At 40.2% G+C, this 22,100-nt stretch overlaps 1 protein-coding gene and 1 long non-coding RNA gene across 3 annotated transcripts in view; one reads left to right on the forward strand and one right to left on the reverse strand.

Moving 5' to 3' along the window:
* Positions 1-22,100, forward strand: part of PKHD1 (PKHD1 ciliary IPT domain containing fibrocystin/polyductin) — a 471,902-nt gene that overhangs the window by 122,690 nt on the left and 327,112 nt on the right. The window lies entirely within an intron of this gene.
* The window catches only part of LOC140636882 (uncharacterized), a 34,157-nt gene continuing 31,215 nt past the window's right edge, over positions 19,159-22,100 (reverse strand). Inside the window, exon 5 of the long non-coding RNA XR_012034109.1 lies at positions 19,159-19,562. This is a non-coding gene — a long non-coding RNA (uncharacterized lncRNA). The remainder of the gene's footprint in view (positions 19,563-22,100) is intronic.

Raw genomic sequence — 22,100 nt, forward strand, 5'->3', positions numbered from 1 at the left:
GGACTCGATCCCAGGACCCTGGGATTGCAACCTGAGCCAAAGGCAGATGATCAGCCACTGAGCCATCCAGGTGCCCTGAGTGAGGGACTTCTAAGATCACATAGTAATGGTGAGAGTGGGATCTGAATGTGTGTTGCTAACTCCAAAATCTCTTTTCTTCAACTGGTAAGAGAAAACAATTGCTGTGATGTGGGGACCAGAGGATTTTCCACAGAATCAGAGATACTGAAAGTTTATATTTGCAGGAAAAAAAAAGGTCTGAAGAAAAAGAACTTCTCCCTCATGAGGGGAAAAAATGGAGTATAACTTTTGATTGGCAATTCAGTCTAACTTGAGAACTTTCTATTTCTGGGGCTGTTATTTTTCTCATAATTTCAGCTTTCTGGAAACTTGGACTATTGAGACAAGTATTTATATTACTCTAGATTGTTCTTTAGGGCATAAGCTCCTAATATCTGAAAACATAGCTCTGAAGGCCTGGCTCCACCACTTTTAGCATTTTGTCTTTGGGTCTGTGCCTTTGGGCCCTGACAAGTCTCAGTGTTCTCATCTGCAAATAGGATGAAGAAGATAGATCCCTGAGAAGGCTATTGTGAGGTTTTAAAAGCGTTGTGGAAGTAAAGGTGTTGCTTGGTGTCTAACAAATTCCATTGGTGTTTATTATTATTTTTTTTGGTGTTTATTATTTTTATAATTATTATTCCTCCCAGACTCATGCCTTCAGCCCTGAGCATCTTAATCATTTCAGTTTTTATTTTGATACTTTCCAAATTTAGATCAATTTAAAATGCTACCAGAATGGGGGGCCTTGAGTGAGTGACCGAACAACTGGAATCTGGGACTGTATCAGGCATATGCTTGCCCCCTACAGCAGAGGGTTTTCCCGTTCTGCTGGCTGGTGCTCCATCATGGTACCTCCATGCCTTCTGTACCCATCAGAATACTCAGCACCTGCTAATATACTTGTTTCCCATTAGATTACTTGCCCAGGGGGAGTAGTCTGGGCACCTAGCATGGTGCCTGGAGTTTAGTGGGTGCCACACCACTATTTGTTGAATAAATGACATTTCTAAATTTCATTCCTGGACCAAAGTCCTTATTCTTCTATTTTCTTTGGGGAATGAGGAATAATATGCGTGTTAATTTTCTGGGCGGCCAAAAAATTTCCCTTTACATTCCAAGCCATGTTTATTTTGTATGTTATCTTATAAAACAATAAAGGTGCTGCTTCTTTGGCTGAGTATAGGCAGTAGAATAAAATGTTTTCTTGATGCTTCTGCATCATTTGCATAAACATCAGTTATTTTACTTTAAAAAATAATACCTCTACCCCAGGTGGTATTGAAATTGCAGGAACATGTGTGCTCCTCAATAAGTGGCCTATGACTGTGCTGATATGTTCTGGCCCTTCCTTTGCTGTCAACTGTGGGGGTCAGGTGTCACATCTGGTTGCTTCTGTTCTCCTCTTCATCAAGGGACAAGGTAACAAAATCTTAATAGATACATGTGCACAATCAGAGTAAAAAGATTCTAAGCACAGCCTTAAAAGATACTTCTTGAGGAAGTGCATAAGGTTTAGTGTGCAGACACTACGTCATACTCTCCTCCCCTCCCCCATTTATCATCTTCAGGACTTGAGTTTGTGGGGCATTGGCTCTGCACAATTTTCACCATTAAGACCTAGTGCAGTGCTCCTATACAGCTAGAACCAAATGCTATACACTACTTATATTTATGGATCTTTTTTTTTATGGGTCTTTTAAAATATAGGATACCGGGTCATTATAGTTCCGCGCATTTACAAAACAGAGGGATTCCTGTTTATCTTTAAGCTTTTACACCAGTCTGTCAATTTCATCAGTGGAAGTATGCTAAGATGAAAAATAAATTGGTAATGTGACCTGTGCCATTTGCTAAGCCATAGCTCTCAAAAGTGCACTCTGATTCATTGATGATGATTATCAGTGATTTTTTAAAAAAAGCTGCCCATGGTATAACTTTTAGAAATAACTTAGAAGTCTTGTAATATATGGCAATTAGGGAACATACAACAAAGATTCTATATGGTATTTTAAAAGAACTACAATTGAATAATGGATTTTTCTATGAAAAAAATCTAGTAATGACAAAAATATCTTTGGACACAGAGCCCACCTTTCCTGCTTTTTCTTTATTTCTTTACTTGTAACCCACAAACTATCTTCATGATTTGGTATCATCCTTGAGCATCTCCTCATTTCTGTTGTAGGGGTGGCCCAATGTTGGTCTGGTGAAGGAAAGTCTTGAAATCACATGTGCTTTCTAGTTCACAGATTCTGAACTTCCTTTTCTTTGTAACTGAAATTCCATCTGCATTCCTCAGAGGCATTCCAGATTAGGGTCTAATTTCTCCTTTTACTTTTACTCTTCCTTGGTCCAGGAATGCCTCAGGCAAAGGATACCCCTGCATTCTTCAGCATAACACTGGCTTCAGGGAAAGGGTGGTGACTCTGAGCTTCATACTGATATTAGCATCCAGGCATGTTTAAGGTCAAGAATCAATACAGGATCTCTGGCCACACAACAGTGTTCCTGGGACTGTGGCATGAGATTCAGAGTCATGCTCCCACTCTATTTTAATACATCATGGAGGTGGAGGCTGACAACCTGCAAACTTGGAGCAAGAGCAGGGTGTGTATGAGTATATTTTCATTTCAAGTTCATTCCTTCCCTTTCATCGTACTCCTTTTTAAAATGAGTCAGTGTGCCTCCAGCCTTCTTTGGTGAAGAGTAAGTGAATAGCTCCCTCATAGGCCTTTCTGTTGGGGGAAACTACTCGGTTAACTACTTGGTTAAACTACTTCCATTCAGTGAACCAGAATTTTATCTAAGAAGGATCCATGGCATCTTCCTAGCCTCATCAGTCTACTTGCTAAGTTCTCTTTTGGAAAAGAATATTTTTTGTGCTATTGACAAAATACCCCCCAGTATTTTTGTCTCGCCTTTTGAGTGAGCTGAAGTCTCTCTGTGGGTTCATTCCTTTTTGCCTTGTGGCCTGCCCCTTTGTCATAACTCAAAATTTTCAAATCTGTCCTTCAGATCCAGGTGCTATAGAGCAAAGAACTTCATTAACGTTTTCCTGCTCGGCTTGAAAAACAATTAGAGTAGTGACTTGAAGGAGTTAAAGAAAAGCCCCCAAACCCTGAAACCAAACAGACATCACAGGGCAGGGATAGCAGGTAAAGTGGTTGCTATAAACACTTTCCCTTGAAAGCTGTGTCTTTTCAATAAACACACCGTTAGGCCCTAGCAAAATATTTCCAGTTGCCTTCATGGGTGGTGCAGCGCTGGAAGCTGTTAGCTCATGCTCAGTTAAATTTCAAATGTCAAAGCTCATTAATAGTGATTTTAGCCAAAGACAGCTTGTAAGGAGCTGTGCAAACTTAACTTCCTCAAATAAAATGAGAAGAAAGATGACCATTTAACATTGCTTTTCCTCCCCCTGCTTTCCTCACCTCCGCTTCGAGTTTGTTTTAGGTTTTATTGACAGTAGGTTTCAAGTTTATATTCCGCATTTCCCTTAATTTGCCTTGTCCTTTTATCCCCCCCTTGGGAAATAGGCCTATTACAAAGGTGTTGCGATGTTTCTTTGAGTTTTAGGAGGAGTGTTTTGTCTGTTTGAAGCGGGCCTGGAGGAGTCTGTGAAAGTGTTAAGGCAGAAGGTTCAGCTTTTGAGGGGGAGAAACACACTGTGATATGATTATGTGTTCAGATGCTGTTTCCAGCCTCGTCTGAACACAAATGCACAGGGAGATTCCGTTGACAAAATAATGGGGTTTCTGAAAGCATCAATACAAGCAATACGAAAATGAAAATATTAATACAAGCAAGCACCCCCGGTACTCAGAGTCTGGTTGGTTCTCTCCACTGTGGTTACCTAGAAAATCAAATGAAAACACATTTTTAAAAGCTTGCTCTCAATTTGCCTGTGTGGTCATGACCGTGGGCTGGCCAGCTGTGTTAAATTCTATGACAAAGTAATTAATAATGAAGCCACCAAGGACGAATTTGACATCAGTGAGGCCTCCTCATTGATCCTGGGTTTTGCTAGCAGCACACCGTAGTGTGCGTCCTTCCTCAATCCTACAAGTCTTCCTGGGTGTGGAGTAAGCAAGGCCTGCATTTCAGGGTATGGTGTGGTAGGTTTAAGGAGTCGGGGCAGATGCCTCAGAGGTAGTCTGGTATGGATATCTTGGAACCTCTCTTATTGGGATCCTGTGGCCACAGTTGTCTTGAGGAATTTGGGCTGGGGTTGCACTGTGGTTTTATGTGACTGATCAGAGGACCTCTGTAGAGGGTCATGAGGAGAATATGTAGAATGAAGGTGTAACAAGGGATGGTGCTGTACCAGGGATTTCTTCAGAGGAGTTATGCTGATTCTCTTGGGGGCAAGCATGAGCCCCAAACAGAGGTTTGTGAGTCTTGTGGCTTTTTCCCATTTTTTCATCAAAACAAGGGAACAGTTTGTTTAGATTTTTTTTTAATTTTTATTTATTTATGATAGTCACACAGAGAGAGAGAGAGGCAGAGACACAGGCAGAGGGAGAAGCAGGCTCCATGCCGGGAACCCGATGTGGGACCCGATCCTGGGTCTCCAGGATCGCGCCCTGGGCCAAAGGCAGGCGCCAAACCGCTGCGCCACCCAGGGATCCCTGTTTAGATTTTTAAAGAAGCTGACTGATTTGGACAAATTTTGCCATGCTACCACAAGTCATTAATTGTAAGCAGTCTACCATCTTGCTGTTAAAAGGAATCTAGTTATATTCTTTAAATGGATGTGTGTTCAGTTATTGTTTGTAGATTTCAATGATATTTGACTCATAGATAAAGGTTTAATACTATGGGATCATGTTGAGTGGGCTATATTGTTTAGAGTACTAAAAGAATGATTTCCTTTTAAAAACCAAGTAATTATGTTTCTGCAAGTAGGATCGTAGTTGAGGAGAGTATTCTTAAAAATACCCTTTTAGCTTTTATCTTCTCTACCTTTTCCTGTAAACATCCAGATTCTGCCCTTTTAAGAAAAGAAACAAGTGTTTGTGCTATTATAAGAATCAGCTTATATGTTAGTTTCTTATAGACAGTGAGCTTCCTGAAAGCAGGGAATTATGTTATTTATCATTTTATCCTTAGGGCCTACCACAGTACCTACTCAATAAATGTTTATTGGTTGAATATAGTAAAACTTCATTAATTGATACATTAACAAGATTCTAGGTGGAATATTTAACTTAAGAGAAAAATCAATTTTATGGACTCTAGCACATTAATTATTTGCATGCAAATGGGAGTTGCAAATTACAAATAAGTGCTATCAATTTATTGAAGCAGCGCTGGAGAAACTTTGCTAGCAGACACAATGCCAGCAGTTTGAGTTCTGCCTTGATGAATATATTCTGTAATCTTCTGAAAAACACTAAATAACTTTAATAGAAGATAAGAAATTATAAAATTCCAAGCAAGAGAAAGCTTTTGGCATCACTGTAGTCCACTGTTTGCTGGCTGCCTGTTCCACATAGCTGGTCTAATTTATTAATTTGGTCTAATTAACTGGTAAGTGCCTGCTATGTGCCATGTATGGTGCTAGTGACTTGTAATACATAGGTGACCATGGGCACCTGGGTGGCTCAGTGGTTGAGCATCTGCCTTTGGTTCAGGTCATGATTCTGGGGTCCTGGGATTGAGGCTGGCGTTGGGCTCCCTGCGGTGAACCTGCTTCTCCCTCTGCCTGTGTCTCTGCTTCTCTTTCTGTGTCTCTCATGAATAAAAAAATAAAATCTTAAAAAAAATTCATGGGTGACCATGATGTAGTCCCTGCCCTATAGAACTTACAATCTAGCAAGGTAAAACATTGATGTAAATATGGACCACAGAAGCAGTAAGAGCAAAGTGCAGGGCAGGTGCTAAGAACAGAATAACTTCTCAAGAGCCTAACAAAGTCATCACAGGGAATTTAAAATGGGGCCAGATCTTGAAAGACAATTCTTCTGTCCAGGAGAGAAGAAACATATACATAAGCATGGTCACAATATGTTTAGGAGGAACTGTGGCTTTTGGTATAGATTAAGGACAGGAGAGTTCCCAGTGGAGGCATGAGGAAGAGCGGGAGATGAGGCTGGGGAGACTAATTATGGGACAGGAGAGTTCCCAGTGGAGGCATGAGGAAGAGCGGGAGATGAGGCTGGGGAGACTAATTATGGGGTGAGAGTTATGTTAGGAAGTAGAGTCATATACTTATTTGAATCAGTACTGGGAATCAGCTGTCTTCTAAGCTTCATACGTGTGTATTCTAAGTGTGTCAGGGGTGGGGGGAGCAGACCAGGTATGTGTGTGCCTGTGTATGTGTGTGTGAGAGAGAGAAAGAAAGAGAGAGTTGGGGGGAGGAGATAGAGGGAGAGAATATGAATTAATGATGTTCATTTTTCTAGAAAGAGAATATTAGCTGTATCAGCTGTGGAGAAAAGAGTGGAAGGATCTGTGCAGAGCAACAGATAAGCTATAACAACCAATGGTCATTCATTAACCATCCATCCATTCATTTAATGAGCATTCATTAAAAATCTGCTGTGGGCCAAGTACTGTGCTAAATTCGACATGTACAAACAGACCTGCTCTCCACCCTCAGGGAGCCTGTTGTCAAGAAGATCCAGATGAGAGACAAACACCTCCTATAACCCACACATTGAAAGGAGCAGAATGAACGGAGAGGCATTTATGAAGCAAATGGTCACAGTTTGGTGACTTACTGGATGTCAGAGGTGAAGAATGGGAGGAGTTGTAGGTGACTGTATTTTTGGTGTAAGGGAACTCTGCAGTTTGGTGGATAGTGGCATCATTAAGTGATATTTTAGGTATTGATGGATGAGTAAGTGTGTGGGAAGGGGAGAGTAATGAATGCAGGTTTACACATGCTCCATGTAACATACAAATGGAGATACACTGCTGTTACAGTCGAGGAGAGGGTTCAGTGTTTGGGATATCGATTTGAGAAGTGCTAGAAGGTAGATGATAATAGAGGCCATGGGAGGTAGTGACAATATCCAAAGAGAATGGATAGGTGAGGAAGAAGGGATGGGTGCTTGGGGACTGCCAGTGCTTGTGGGATGAGCCGGGAAGGAAGCTGGTCCCTGCCTGTGTGTCTAGACTGCCTCCTCTTCTACCTTGGCACCATTTGATGTCCTCAATGGCCCCCCTCTCCTTTCTACATTTTCTATGTCTCTTGTTTGGTTAGCTCATTTCCCTCGGTATATAATCTGTTTAATCTGAAAAAAAGAGCTCCGAACTTCCCCTAATCTTCCTTGGACCCTGTGGCTCCTTTTACAAAGTGGTTGTATTCACTCCTTCCTGTCCAACCATGCTTGTTGAAAGGGTAACACTGTTGCTGTTTCCAGTTCTTGACCTTTGTTGCATCTTTCCCTTCAAGTTTCTTGGCTTTGATAGCCCCACAGCGCTGAAATGGTTCTGGCTAAGATCTTCTGCAACTTCTGACTGAGTGAGGACTATGTTTAAATCCTTATTACTTGCTTTTGAATGTGTTAGTCTTGTTGGGCTCTAATTATCAGCTAACTCTAATTCAGTCCAGTGTAATTTCCAAACCTCAAGCTTTTAGACATTTCATAAAGATTCCCTCACCCTCAGATATCTTGGAAGCCTTCAGTCGGGGGAACAATTATTTCTTCTATCTCCTTCCCTACTTCTTCTAGCAGTTTACTTGGGGTGAAGGAGTGTGAGGGTACAAGGGCATATCATATGTGTTGGGCACAGCTGCACGTATTCAAGGACGTCAGTAGAAGGATTTCCGATGAGCCTACAAAAAAGCCCATGAGAGAGCTAACAACTCCAACAACGTCCATGAACTGCAAGTATCTCTGAATGGTTGGCCCATTGCTTTTTTGCAGTGGGGGGCTTTGCTTTCCCCCAGTGGTCCAGCTTACCCTTTGGAAAAAATCTATTCCCTTTGATGGGACTTGCAGTCACCTCTGTTTGTCCAGCAATGACATACAGATTGCTTCCAACCCTGTGCCCTCTTTTTCCTCTGCTGCTGGCCAGGGACAGCTCCAGCCCTAGTCTCTGCTATAGACTTTGAAGGTGTGAATCAAACGCGAGTGCCTTTTCCATTAAGTTCTCCCATTGGTTCCTTTGAATCTCTTCTCATTTGGCTTAGATGAGGTGGGAGTGGAAATGGAAAATATCACAAGACACTAAATATTGTGAAGTGAAGCAGTATGTGGCGTAAGTTGCGTAAGTACAATAGAAGTAAGTGCAAAGCCCAGTGGAAGTATTAAAAAGAGGGGAGGGAACAGCTCATTGTGCTTTTGGGTGAGGGGGACACTAGCAAAAGCCTCATAGAAAAGGGAGATGACCTGGCTTTTGAAGACCAAGCAAGCATTTGCCTGGAAGAACAGGGTTGAAAGGTGATCTAGGCAGAGGTAGTAGAGGTAGACCCCCATGACAGAAGGCATAGAGCTGTGGAATAGCACAGTGTGGCTGGGACCTGCAGGAGATTTCTTTGTGTGTCACACTGGAAGTAGGTGAGTAGAGTCTCCAGAGAGGTGAACAGAGACTATAGCAGAGAGGCCTTGTAGACAGGCACATGCACGCATGCTCACACAAACAGTGGACAAACCCACACTCCGCAGAGCAGTTAAGGCAAACATGTATGCTGACACTTGTCTTCTTTTTTGTTTTTTGTTTTTTGTTCCTTTATCTGGTTTTATCTGAAAAAAGTTATTTAACCTCTCTGGGCTCCAGTGCCCTTATCTGAAACGTGAGGAGACTGGGTGTTCTGAAATTCCCTAATACCTAGCAAGGCTCTACAGGAGCACCAAAACAATTGGCAAAGTTTCATTTTTAATCTGTCACTTGGTCTAGAGAACTAGAGAACCCAAGAGGTTTAATGATTTAAATACAAACAAAAAAGTCTTTTTCCCCCCAGTTTTTAAATTGTGGTAAAACACATAAAATTTACCATTTGAATTATATTCAATTGTACAGTACAGTTCAAATATATTTATATTGTTGTGCAGCCATTACCACTGTCTATTTCCAGAACATTCTCATTTTCCCCAACCGAAACTCTGTAGCCATTAAAGGATAGTTTTCCATGCTTCCTGTCCCCAGCCCGGGGGAACCACCATTCTGCTTCTTGTCTTTATGAATTTGATAGCATAGATAACTCATCTAAGTAGAATCTTATAATATTTGTCCTTTCGCGGCTGGCTTATTTTTCTTAGCATAATGCCCTCAGGGTTCACCCATGTTATAGCATGTCTCAAAATTTTCTTCCTTTTTAAGGCTGAATAATATTTCACTGTATGTATATACCACATTTTGTTTGTCCATTTCTTGTGATGAAGCCGCGGGCTGCTTCCACCTTTTGGGTAATATAAATAATGCTGCTGTGAACATGGGTGTACAGATATTTGAGTCCCTGCTTTCAATTCTTTTTCATGTATACCTGGAAGTGAAAAGGTCAGGTTATATGATAATCCTATGTTTAATTTATTTTTTAAAAAATTATTTATTTGTGTATTTATTCTTTATTGGAGAGAGAGAGAGAGAGAGAGAGAGAGAAGTTGTGCATGCACACCTGAGTGAGGAAGGGGCAGAAGGGGAGGGAGAGTGAGAGAGAGAATTCCAAGCAGACTCTACTGAGCACAGAGCCCAGCGTGGGGCTTGATCCCACAACCCGAGACCATGACCTGAGTGGAAACCAAGAGTTGGGCACTCAACCAACTGAGCCACCCAGGTGCTCCATCCTATGTTTAATTTTGTGAGGAACTTCCATATCACTTACATAGTGGTTGCATCATTTTACATTCCTACCAGAAATGCAAGGATTCAGTTCTCTACATTCTCATTAAAGCCTGTTATTTTTATTTATTTATTTTACTAATGGCCATCCTAATGGGGTGAAGTGGTATCATTATGGTTTTGATTTGCATTTTCCTAATGGTTAGTGACCTTGTATATCTTTTCACGTGCTTATTAGTTATTTATATATCTTCTTAGGAGAAATGTCCTTTGAAATACAGTTGTTTGGGTTTTTGTCACTGAGTTGTAGGAATTCTTTATATATTCTGGATATTAATCCCTTATCAGACATAAGATTTGCAAGTATTTTCTTTCATTCCATGGATTGCCTTTTCACTGTTGTTACTGTCCTTTGACACACAGTTTTTAATTTGATGAAGTCCAGTTTATCTATTTTTGTTGTTGTTGCTGTGCTTTTGGTGTTATATCCAACAAATTGTTGCCGAATTTAATGTCATTAAGATTTCTCCTGAACCAAAAAAAAAAAAAAAAAAAAGAACTATGTTTTATATAAATTATATTGACCTAAGTTTCATATTAAAATCCAAATCTCTTACATGGTCTGCAGAATTTAATTAAGCTTCATTTATTGTCTGTTTTTGCCTCCTTGCCTCTAGACATTCTTTGGGTACCTTTTTATCATCTTGGTTGCTTAGGGAACCAGGCAAGGTGTGAATTGTAAATTTGTCCATTACATTGTCTATAAATGTTCTCCTTATGTTCAAAGGCTTAAAAAATATTTTCAACAAAATCAAGTTTAGGTTTACTTTGATCTGCTCATATGAGAAACCTAAAGACTTACAGATGAAAAATTACCTTCCCATCTGAATTTGTTGAGTACAGTGGGGAACGGGAGGGAATACCATGGAATAGTTCTTTCTGTTCTGTGTGATTGATAAAGAGGTAAAGTCGTTTTTTCTTAATTTTCTAAAACAACAATAAAAACTCCTTTGGGTAGATCCCAGGCAAGGGAAACTTCAGCTGTAGAGGGGGATGTCAGGAAGTTATCAAATAGTAAGAGAGGGAAGTGATAGCTGTACCCACATGCTGGCCGGCTTTTTCATGGGATCCACTGGGGTGGCTCATATCTCCCCAAGAGTGATTGCTCCATCAAGAACATTTTAAAGGAGCTCCTTATACTATGTTAAATTAAAAAAAAAAAGTACATGCCTTTTGGTGGAAAAATAAGTCACTTTGATTTGGCTTTTATCCTAACCCTTCTCCTTGATGCTGTGGGTAATCTTGCAGTAGTTGCTTTATTTTTCATTTTTGAAGTAAGATACAGTAGTTCCCCATTAAGTAGTTCTGCTTTCCATGGTTTCAGGTTCCCTTGGTTTCAGTGTCCCACAACAAACTGTGGTCTGGGAAGCAGATATTCCTCCTGACTGTCAGAAAGTCAATAGAAGCCGAATGCTGTGTCACAACATCTCCTCATTCACCTCACTTCATCTTGTCACTTAGGCATTTTATCATCTCACATCATTACAAGAAGAGTGGATACAACATGATAAGATAATTTTCAGGTGGAGAGAGACCCCATTCATACAACTTTTATTACAGTATATTGCTGTAATTGCTCTATTTGTAGCTATTATTAATTTTTTACTGCATCTAATTTATAAATTGAACTTTATCATAGGTATGCATGTATAGGAAAATGCATAATATCTATAAGGTTCACTGCTATGCGTGGTGTCAGGCATATATGGTGGAGGAGTCTTAATGTATCTCCATGGGCAATCTGCATTGGGACAGATATCTAAGCTTTTTTTTTTTTTTAAGATTTTATTTATTCATGAGAGACACCCACAGAGAGAGAGAGAGGCAGAGACATAGGCAGAGGGAGAAGCAGGCTTCCTGCAGGGAGCCCAATGTGAGACTCAGTCCTGGAACTCCGGGATCACACCCTGAGCCAAAGGCAGAGCCCAACTGCTGAGCCACCCAGGTGTCCCAATATCTAAGCTTTCAACAACTTGAGGTAACTAGAGGGACTTATGGAGAGCTTTATTTCTTCCAATTGGGAAAATGGGGAAAGGAGAAATTTCTATTTTCTAAGGCAAAACAGAGGCCACATGAATAATTAATACCTCACCGCATTAAGTAACTGATTTTCAGCGAGGGGCTAATGCCCCAGAGTTGAGAGAATTCTGCAGAAAGACAGAGGGGTTAGGCCTCTGATCACTCTCTTTATTGCTTATTGAGTTAGTCTGGCCTTGATTCCCTGTGTAGCCGATTATTGCTGCTTTCAGGCTCATTTCATAGGGGTCTTTGTGGCTTTCAAACTTCTAAACTTTGAGGAGCTTCTTGAGTGATAACTATGCCTGTGGATTGTTTGGTATTTGTCAAGGGTTCTGAATTTTCTGCCTTTAAAGACAAATATGTAATAAGGAAAGCTTTTCAAATGTTTACATAAACTTAGGTGTATATGTTATAAGCCCATGTTTCTACATTATGTGCATTGTATGCAATGAATTCCAGGTGTAAAGCAAATGATTAAAGTGCATTTTTTTTCTATCTGGAAATTCTATTGAGCTTTATGAATTTTTGAAAAGGCTTTGAAACCCTTTTGCTTTATGAGGTTTTCCTCTGAAGAAGAGTTTGCTAGAAAGGAAAATGCATACATTTCATTAATCTTATTTACCAGCAGTCAAAAAGATAAATTATATATATATATATATATATATTTTTTAAAGATAGCTTGAAGCATAGTGCTTTGATATACTAAATAGATGGCAGTTGATTTTTGGATGTTTTATTTTTAATCATGGAGACATTTAGATTATGTCACCACCTGCTTGCCACTACCCATACTGATAACTGGCATAAGAAATTTTGGAAAAATAAAACACAGATATTTTTCCATCATGTCAGAATGGCATGTGGTTTTGATCCTGAGAGTGGAGGGTTTCCATCAGACTACCCTATCTGAAATCTCTGGGTCTATTTCCTCCTTTGCCTGGACTGCTGTTACTGGTAGTTGGTGTTATTCAATTATCTCTACATTTTACCTTGGTGTTTACCTCTAATGTCACTCAAGTCAGTAGATGATTCATCGCATCTGGAACCAATAAGCAGAATTTGGCAGAAAAGGGACAATGTGTGGCGGATGTGTTTGGAGTAAAAGGAACAATGCACTCGAAACTGGACGCTAAGGGCTTAGAAATTCAATTAGGCATTCATGGGTACAGGGATAGGTACCACAATGCCTGGCCCATAGTTAGCACCCACTGAACATTCTTGAAGATTATGGTGATGATTTTAATTAGCACAATCAATAATATATAAAAAAGGCATCTGCACTGTAGTGCCTAGGCAAGTTCCCTAAATTCTAGATACTTGGGATTTCATCCCAGCTCTGAAACACATCACTACATCTTTCTCCTTCCTCAGATAAGATTGATAATTTTGTGGTAGTAGCTTTAAAATGAATAACCTTTTGCATCATTAAATACCAGGTAATATATACATGAATGCTCAAAGACAAAACATGATGTTGTTTTGATATCAGGAGAGCTAAAAATCTAAATTAACATTTCCTTTGTCCTTCCTAAAGAGTATATTAATCTCTACTCTGAAGCTTAAAGAATGAGGGAGAAGTTATTTAGTCAAGACCGGTGAAGGTATCAGGTAGAGGATAGATTTCTCTGGTCTTAGAGCTTGGTTTTCTCCTGCAAAGTGTTGCTCTCTCTCTCTCTCTCTCTCTCTCTCTGTGTGTGTGTGTAAAAGGCAGTCAGATGTTCTTTCCTAAGGAAGCAATGCAAACCAGTGCTAGCAAAGAGTAGTGCTATTAAAGTCAATTATATTCAAATACTATTCTCAGAAGTAGAGTCAGAATATGGACTTTTAAATATTCTTAGTATCTCCTAAAGGACACACATTCTGGCTGTGTTCAGGATCAGGAAGGTTTTGCATTTCTTCGGCTTACAGACAGAAGGGTTGTGAAGATAGCAGTCTTGTGGCGTTTGTTGGCTCAGTAGTCTTAGCTCCTCCTGAACAAATGGAAGGGCTCTATCAGGTATTAATTTAAACTTCTTGACATCATAAATTTAAAACAATTTATACTTCATGTCCTCTGTGTGTGTGTGGTGGGCCAGGTCACTGAAAGAACAACCTGGCCATTGGCCAGTACTGCCATCCCAGCTTGGTGTGTTGTTATCCACTCTCTTGAGTGATAAGTTCAATGAAGGTTGGTAAACCCAATGAAAACAAATGAAAATGACTCTCCAGAGATGGCCATGTTGGTGGCATATTCACTTTCTATTGCTGCATAACAAATAACCATAATCTCAGTGACTTAGAGCAATGCCTACTTATTATTTCAGAGTTGCTCTAGGTTGAAGTCAGAAATCGGGGCACAGAGTAGCTGGGCTCTCTGCTCCAGGTCTTACAAGGCTGAAATTATTAAGGAGTCAACCTTGCTACCAGCTCAAGGTATTCCTACAAGCTCATTCAGGTCGTTGGCAGCTTGTTTGCTTGTTATTTGCTTGTTAGCTGTTGGCCAGGGACCATTTTCAGGTCCCAGAAGCTGCTCTTGTTTCCTGGTCCTCTTCATGATATGGCACTTTGCTCCTTCAAAGCCAGTGGGGTTCTCTCTCTTTTAAGGGCTCTCCTGAGGGGGATCCCTGGGTGGCTCAGCGGTCTGGCGCCTGCCTTTGGCCCAGGGTGTGATCCTGGAGTCCTGGGATCGAGTCCCACGTCGGACTCCTGGTATGGAGTCTGCTTCTCCCTCCTCCTGTGTCTCTGCCTCTCTCTCTCTCTCTCTATCATAAATAAATAAATCTTTAAGGGCTCTCCTGAATAGATGAATCCCATCTCCTTTTGATTAAGCCAAAGCCAACTGATTTTTGAACTGAATTGCACCTGCAAAATTCCTTCACCATTGCCCAGACCTAATCATGGGAGTGCTATCTCACTGTATTCACCAGCTCTGTTCCTACTAAAGGGGAGGAGATTATGCTGGGCTTGTCCACAGGGTGCAGGAATTCTGGGAGGGGGGGCACCTTGGGATTCTTTTTTAAAACAGGTGGTATGCTTGAGTTGGGGAATTTGAGAAGGTCTCTAGACACTGCCTTTGTGAAAGCCAATTTTCTACTGGCATTGTGGTGATCTATTCCATGTCTCCCTGGCTTCTACCTATTTCACTGAATCCTGAGCTCTCCTGGAGTACCAAGGCATGCTCCTAGTCTGGGTAATTTCTATTTATGGAGACTTTAATGAGGCTGTTAGTTCTAGCTTCTCATGAGGGGTTCAGGTCTTGGGTGGCCTCCCAGGATCTCACTCAATGAGATGACCTGTACCCTTTTTAAAAAATATTTTATTTATTTATTCATGAGAGACACAGAGAGAGGCAGAGACATAGGCAGAGGGAGAAGCAAGCTACCCGTGGGATGTGGAACTCGATCCTAGGACCCTGGCATCATGACCTGAGCCAAAAGCAGATGCTCAACACTGAGCCACCCAGGTGCCCCTGATCTGTATTCTTAATAGAATATCCATCTCCATATTCAGTATTTCTCAAAGGTGGACATGTCTGCTGCCAACAAAAAGGCTGACAGAAGACTTGGCTTTGTCTCTTTCTGACCCAAATGTAAGGAGCTGGTATGAAATAACCTCAGACCTAGAAATGTGGCTCGTCAGCTCTTTGCCCTCTATGAGCTGTAGGCATGATTCTTCCAGAGGTAGGAAAAGGAGAGTAGGAGGGAACCACAAAGGAAACCCAATTTGTTGTGTTAATCAGAGACCTACCCACTTTCCTAATTGATTGTTCACTACAAAGTAGCTTGATGCTTCTTTAGCCTGGGAGCTAAATGTAATCAACTTTTGTTTGTTTCTGTTAAAAAAAAAATTTTTTTTTTTTTGCCCTTAAGGAGATCATTATTCCTATTGTATGAAGATAGTAGCCCAAACATTAAAAGTAATTAGAGCAGATGGCAGTGAATACTTCTATTGTAAAATACACTGATGTTTATAAATGGGTTTTCCTTCTCTGGCCTCCTTCTTTTCCCTCTGCCGCCACATACTCATTTTGTTTCCCTTCAGGTATAAAGGGGAGGGAAAAGAGAAAAGGACGGGAAAAAAGGTTTCCCCTGTGTGTGAAACTGAGGAGCTGTCAAAGGTTCATAGCAGGGAAAGTGTACTCCCGTGTATTCAATCACTGAAATTAAGTGTTTTCAAAGGTGGTGTAGTCATGGGTCCATTGCATGGGGAAATAACGTGCTGTAGTCCATCACTTAAAATGTTAACCTTGTCTCTTACTCGTGACTGGGAACAGAAACACATGCTCTGTGCTCGCTGGTTAAATGGCAGTGTGTCAGCTCTGTGGAAAAGGCTAGCATGTATCTGTCAATCTTCTGATTTGGTTCTATGTGCGTATGTGTGCATTGACACATGTGTGGTGCGTGCATGCATGCGCGCACACACACACACGCCCACACTTTTATTTGCATTTATGTAGCCTTCAGAAACCTGGATTATTGCTTATTGGAAAATGAAAAGAATTGAACCAGTTTCCAGCATTTTGATGTATATCATTTACTAAGAATTTTTTATCATTCCCCAAACTCCTAAGTAGCTGTATTATACTGATTTATTTTTAATTATAGACAGTTTTATCTTGAATGTATTTAAATCTCGATGAAGTATATAGATGTCCTGTACCGAGTGTATTAGAGGTACTTGGGCAATATCAATCCTTATTACCATACTGATTGTATGAATTGGAACATACCAGGAGTCAGCACACTTTTTCTATAAAGACCCAGATAGTAAATATGTTAGGTTCTGTGAGCAATTCAATCGCTGACACAAACTAAAAGCAGCTGTAAACAATATGTAAATGAATGGTCAAAGCCATGTTCCAGTAAAAATTTATTTATCCAAACAGTGGGTGGGCTGGATATAAGCTGTAGTTTGCTGATCCTGTTATTTTTACGTGATTCTTTTCTCTGTGGCATATGAAGAACTTGAAACCTGAATGCAGTGGCTTGAAGAAAAACAAGTGTCCCACTGCATCAGCAGGAAGGTCAGAGAGCTGTGCAGTCTTCCTTCGGACAGCCTCCCTGGCCATGGCTGCCCTCTTAGCTGACCCCGAGGCACTCCGCACATACTCCTTCCTTAAGCTCTTCCCCAGATAGCCTCTGGCTCGTACTCCACTCCTCTAGTCCAGTCCTTTAACAGAGGTGCAGTCCCTGATCACTAGATATGAAATAGCCCCTTCCACCCTGGCACTTCTGATACTCTTCACCCTGTTCTTTTTTTCTTTCAGAGCATATTATTTATTTGTTTATTTATTTATTTATGTTTTTATTTATTTATTTGAGAGAGAGTGAGACAGAGAGAACAGGAGCTAGGGGGTAGGGCAGAGAGAGAGGGAGAAGCAAGCTCCCTACTGAAGAGGGAGCCTCATGTGGGGCTGGATCATAACCTGAGTATACACTTAACTGACTGAGCCACCCAGGTGACCCTCACATTATTTGCTCTATATATTTAACTCACCTCTCTAAAATATAAGCTCCATGAGGTCAGGAATTTGTTTTGTTTTGTGCCTATACCAGTGTCTGGTAGGTAACAAAAATATTTGTTGAATCCAGAGATCCATCTGCTCAGTGGTTCCAGGCAAGAAGACTGAAAAGAGAGAAGAATTATGAAGTGGGATTATACTTGTTAGGTACATGCAAAAATATTTAGCCATTATTATTAATTTTTAAGATTAAAAAAACCCTTCAAATTTAAAGTAGGGTAATATGTGTGTTTTTCAGTTGTGAGGATTCGGTGACACTGTAAGTAAAATGTCTAGCGCTGTGCTTGAGACATGAGAGGCATGCAAGGATCTGTAGCTGTCATTGTCATTACTTTCTCTGGCAAGTGGAATGATCCTCTAGTTTATAATTCAGAAGAGTCATTGTTAGTGGAGATCTGAAGATTCACACAGAAGGGAAGATAAAGAGCGGCTCTGTAAATTTGTTCTGTTTGCAGACTGTCATAGTTCCCTGAAGCTCAAAAGTGTGGGAATAACTTACATGTAAGAAGCATTAACTTAATATAAATATTTGTTGTGAAATAATGGGAGTTTAGGATATGTATAGAACTGAGAGGTAAGCTAGTAAATTGCCCTGTTTTCTAACAGGGACAGTGGGTAAATTTGAACTGGGCACATGTATCTGGCAAAAGATATTGGTGCCATTTCTTTGAGGAGTCAATATGCTGAACGGTGTAGAAGGACTTTCTCATGTTATCTCATACTCATGAAGGGTTTATCAGCACCAAGAAAAGAAAGTGATCACTTAGGGCCTGCATGAGCTCAGTAAGAACAAATTATGCCAAACTAATTTAATTTCCTTTTTGTTCCCTTAGGAGTTATTAGATTATAGGTCAGAGGCTTTATTCGTAATCCTGGATTTGTAGATGGTTGACTTTTCTAAAATAAGCATTTTTTGTTTCATAATCAGCTGAAATAATCTCAGCCTGTGTTAATTTATCTAGAGTCCAGATTTTTAAAAAAAAAGGAAAGAAAGAGAAAGTGATTAGTAAGCTGGATTGCACCTATAAGGAAGTCTCCACCAGGGTCAGCCAGCTAATCTGCTGAACTCCCATAGCACCGTGGTTATTATTTTAGTTATTACACATTATATTAATTATTTGGCTATTTGTCTTTTTCTCAATGATAATATGAGCACCTTAAGAATAAGGGTGAGGTCGGGTGTACCTGGAAGAGATGCCTTTACATTAGCTCAAACATAAAAGGTTTGGGATTTTAATTGGCTAACAAGTTTACTATCACCCAACATTATAATACTATTATTAAAATAGCCAAGACTACTAGTTGGGAGAGCAAATGCTATTTAATAAAGGATACGATGACAGTTCACTATTTGGGGGAAAAACAAAAAATGGAAAACCTGTCACCAACATAAATTCTAAATTTGTTGAGGATTAACATGCAGATATGAAACCCTACAAATCAAGAAGAACATACAAGTGACGTTCTATGTCAGAATGAGAAAAGGGTGTCCTGTACGTCAAATAAGAGGATGTCACAAAAGAAAATATAAAGACATTTGTTTTATAACACTTAAAAACATTTCTATGTGAAAAAAGGTTGAAAACAATTTGTAGCTTCACATCCAATTATTTTAGTTATTAAAATGATACTTTAAATGATGGCATAGTGATTAGGAGCCCAAATAAGAGTCGACTGGGGATTCAAACATATTTTGAGGGTGCCCACCACATGCCAGGCATTGTAGGAATTGGGGGTACAGCAGAAATTCCAGAAGCTCTCACGAAGCTTATATTTTATTAGCGGTTGATGGACTATAAACAAGCACACGGTATTTCCGTGATGATAAAAGCTTTGGAGAAAATGAAGAAAGGTCAGAGGTAGAGAAAATATTGGTCGCAGGGACCTGTCTTTTCCTGTTTCCTGAGCTTGCATATTCAAGAAGGCATTCTGGTGAGGTGTCAAGACAGTTCTTCCTTATCTTTGTCATCCAGGGGCACTGGAACTAGAGAGATTCTCACACTCTGCCTTCTCCAGCACCCCAGCTTGACACATACACTCACAAATAGGTCTCTGCTGTGGTTGGTGTTCCAACTTGCTGATCAATGACTCCTTTCAAGATGACTCTGGTGGTGTTGCAAGTACATTTAAGGTGACATGTAAGATTTGCAGACACTGCACATTCCCTGAAGTTCAGAGAAGTGCTGACATGCTGTAAGAAGAAAACAAATTGCATAAGCTTCCTCGCTGAGGCTGGAAAGTTTTTGCTCATATTTATAAGTATATAAGTTTTTATATATATAGGTCTATTTGAGGTTGTATGTACTGAGGTAAAGATGAGGACATGTTCTGGATAGTTCTTAAATCTCTGTTTCCACTCTCACTTCCACAGTCCTGTGAAGAAATGGTTTTGAGGATGGGGATGAGTAATTTGTTTATCTCAAAGAAGAAAGCTAAAGCGAAAGGTTCAGTATTTTGGGGACTAGAGTGGAAAGAGCTTATATTTAGTGGAAGTGAAACTTGCATTGACCAATGAGCTGGGTTGGTGACACGCAACATAGGCCTTCACCAAATACATCATGCTGGAACCAACTGAGTGGCTTTCTGTATATTGGCAAGGTGTCTTTTATTTTATTTTTATTTTTTAAAGATTTATTTATTTATTTATTTATTTATTTATTTATTTATTTATTTATTTATTTATTTATTTATTTATTTATTTATGATAGACACAGAGAGAGAGACAGGCAGAGACACAGGAGGAGGGAGAAGCAGGCTCCATGCCGGGAGCCCAACATGGGACCCGATCCGGGACTCCAGGATCGCGCCCTGGGCCAAAGGCAGGCGCCAAGCTGCTAAGCCACCCAGGGATCCCCAACAAGGTGTCTTTTAAAATATCCTTGGCAGGGGCACCTGGGCAGCTCAGTGGGTTCAGCGTCTGACTCTTGGTTTAGGCTCAAGTCATCTCAGGGTCATGAGATCAGGGAGCCGCTCGTAGGGCTCTATGCTCAGCCCAGTCTGCTAGAGATTGTCTCCCTTTCCTGCTCCCTCCCCTCTACCCCTCCCCCCAACCTGTGCACTCTCTCTCTCTCTCTCTCTCTCAAATAAATAAAATCTTTAAAAAATGCCCTTAGCAAAAAAAAAAAAAAAAAAAAAAAAAAAAAAAAAAAAAATGCCCTTAGCATTCTTTTTTACTTAATTGGATTAAAGTAACAGGAATTAGAAGATAGGGATGTTGGAGGGTGAGCCACTCCCACTGTTTTCTGGAGTGTTGCCCTGGTAGTCACAAGACTGCCACTGATGCAGGGAATGATACTACCAGCGTGTCACCTGTGAAATTGTCAAGAGCTAAGATTGTGTGTTTTTACCTCCAGGTTCAGTGACAATTCGTAATTATGGCGATACATTTCTCTTCCACTTCCCCAGGTGGCTGCTAGATAGTTGAGGTGCATTACTAGAGCTTTTAGTATTTAGTCATTGTTTTGTACTGAAGCATGAACCATCAATAAAAATGTACACATCTTAAGATACCATTATTATGCTAAGGAGAACTGTGGGCACAAAGGAGGCTTGGGTCTCTTAAAATGCTTCACATTTACATTCATTTGCAATCTATCACACTAAATAGAGAAACTGAAGGCGAAAGAAAAAAAATGGTAAAAGATTTCACAGGGAGACAGAATTTGAGTCTTGGGTTTTAATTTGGGTACAGTCACCATCATTTGGTTTAAATTAAACAGAGCTTGAAAATGCAGAAAGCAATGTGAAAGCATGTGGGCCAAACCCAATGGATGAAACCCATGGGCTGCAGATTTTTAAGTATTCTGGATTTCCACCTATTTGTTCACCTACTCTATCAGGAAGGTGGTTGTACTCACATGCCTGTGTGTGTGTGTGTGTGTGTGTGTATTTAACATCTGTAAATGCACATATGGGGTTAGCAGTTGGATGATTCACTTAGAACATTATTTCATTGATTTTCATTGAGCATCTACTATGTGTCAGATATTTTTAAGCGGGGTGGGGATATAGCGACGACCAAAACAAAGTCCTTGCTTTCATTTGGATAAAGATCAATAGATGATAAATACATACAAAATTAAAGATCTTAGACCAGAATAAAGCAGCTTTGGGGAGAGGGAGTGATTGTAGGTTCTATTTTATCAAGGAGTTAGGGTAGGAGGGATTATTTGCTCAGAGACCTGAATGAAGTAGGAAGGGGAGCTAGCAGATATTTTGAGGACTGTGTTCTGAGTTAAAGTGATGAGTGAAAAAATCTGATTTGGGAGCTTACTCTGCATGGGTCCCATCTGTTTTCACTACTGTGGCCTCTGACACATCATTCAAACTCTTTGAGCCTTTGTTTTTGCAACTGTGAAGAGGAGATAATAATATTTAACCTTTCCATTTGGCAGGGGGGGACTGAGTGTAGCAATTTTTGAATTCTGATAATTTTTCTTTATCCAAATGAAAGCCAGGCTGGGCCAAGGTGTTATAACACATGGAGGACAACACACAGGTACTTCAGAACAAGAGAGAAAGTCTTAAAAGTTCACGCAGAGCTGGATAACAGGTATTAGTGCTAATTTTAAGTGTTAAGATGTTCTCAATTAATGGAAGATACCATGGAATGGCCTTCCTTTGACACCCTTACATACCTAATTGTTCCAGATCTTTCCACTGTGAGGGTCATGAGCCTTGGTTTTTTTGTCCTTCTGTAGCAGGATATGGATCTGATTACCAGGTTAAT

Source organism: Canis lupus, chromosome 7 (assembly GCF_048164855.1).
Source record: "Canis lupus baileyi chromosome 7, mCanLup2.hap1, whole genome shotgun sequence".
In the NCBI taxonomy this organism is placed as follows: Eukaryota; Metazoa; Chordata; class Mammalia; order Carnivora; family Canidae; genus Canis; species Canis lupus.